This window comes from Suricata suricatta, chromosome 10 (assembly GCF_006229205.1).
Source record: "Suricata suricatta isolate VVHF042 chromosome 10, meerkat_22Aug2017_6uvM2_HiC, whole genome shotgun sequence".
Lineage (NCBI taxonomy): Eukaryota > Metazoa > Chordata > Mammalia > Carnivora > Herpestidae > Suricata > Suricata suricatta.
The window spans coordinates 11,067,842-11,069,363 of NC_043709.1; the positions used below are offsets into that span (position 1 = coordinate 11,067,842).

The window sequence follows — 1,522 nt, forward strand, 5'->3', positions numbered from 1 at the left end:
TTTACTGAATTCATCGATCAGTTCTAGAAGGCTTCTGGTGGAGTCAATTGGGTTTTCCATGTAGAGTATCATGTCATCTGCGAAAAGGGAAAGTTTGACTTCTTCTTTGCCAATTCTGGTGCCTTTTATTTCCTTTTGTTGTCTCATGATCAAGTGGGATTTATTCCTGGGTTACAAGGCTGGTTCAACATTTGCAAATCCATTAATGTGATATACCACATCAACAACAAAAAAAGAAAAAAATCATCTGATCCTGTCGTTAGATGTTGAAAAAGCATTTGACAAAATACAACATTCCTTCTTAATAAAAACCCTCGAGAAAGTTGGGATAGAAGGAACTTACTTGAACATCATAAAAGCCATTTACGAAAAGCCCACAGCCAATGTTATCCTCAATGGGAAAAACTGGGAGCTTTCCCCGTGAAATCAGGGACACAACAGGGATGTCCACTCTCACCATTGTTGTTTAACATAGTGCTGGAAGTCCTAGCATCAGCAATCATTTTACCGTGTTTTAAGGTTTATTTCTTTATTGAGAGACAGAGGGAGAAAGCATGAGTTGGGGAAGGGGTAGAGAGAGTGTTAGAGAGACAGAGTGCGGGAGAGAGAGAGAAAGAGAGAGAGAGAGAGACAGAGAGACAGAGAGAGAGAGAGAGAGAGAGAGAGAGAGAGAGAGAACCACAAGCAGGCTCTGCACCACCAGCTCAGAGCCCGAACCGTGAGATCATCACCTGAGCTGGAGTCAGATTCTTAAGGGGCTGAGGCTTGTGACTCCCATTTGAAAGTGGAGGAAAGCAGGACGCTTAGGTGGCTCAGTAAGTTAAGTCCATTTCTTGATTTTGCCTCAAGTCATGATCTCAGGGTTCATGAGATCAAGGCCCTCATCAGCCTCTGTGCGGAGAGTGTGAGGCCTGCTTGGGATTCTCTCTCTTTCCCTCTCTTTCTGCCCCTCCCCTAATATTTCTCTTTCTCTAATTATATAAACATTAAAAAAATAAAGTGGAGGAAACCCTCACAAAGTTTAGGGTTTCATGTGAACTTACGCTAGCTCACATTTTCACAAAGGTGCTAAAGCCAGGACGTGAACCCAAGTGTTTCTGATCCAAACCCCATGCTTGTGTTGATGACTGTGCTCTGCTCCCTTTCACGTACAAACGCTTTACTCACGGGGCACCCAGGTGGCTCAGTGCCTTAAGCTTCTGCCTCTGCCTCGTGGTCTCACAGTTGGTGAGGTCCGTGCCAGCAGGGAGCCTACTTCGGATTCTGGGCCTCCCTCTCTCTCTGCCCCTCCCAGGCTCACGTGTGTGCTCTCTGTCTCTCTCTCTCTCTCATTCTTTCCAAATAAATAACACATTTAAAAAAATGGGATGATACCATGGGTTAGACTGGAATACTTAGAGTGAGCTCTATCCTTCAACAGATGTATTTCCCAGCAATACGTCTCCCCCTTACATGGGTATCCGGGGGGGTTTCTTCACTCAAAGGGAGCGAGACTTCTTGGGGGGAAACTGAATTCCTGAAT

At 45.1% G+C, this 1,522-nt stretch overlaps 1 long non-coding RNA gene across 2 annotated transcripts in view; it reads left to right on the plus strand.

Moving 5' to 3' along the window:
* LOC115303365 overlaps nt 1–1,522 on the plus strand; it is a 19,542-nt gene that overhangs the window by 17,017 nt on the left and 1,003 nt on the right. The gene's annotated exons all lie outside the window — the stretch shown is intronic.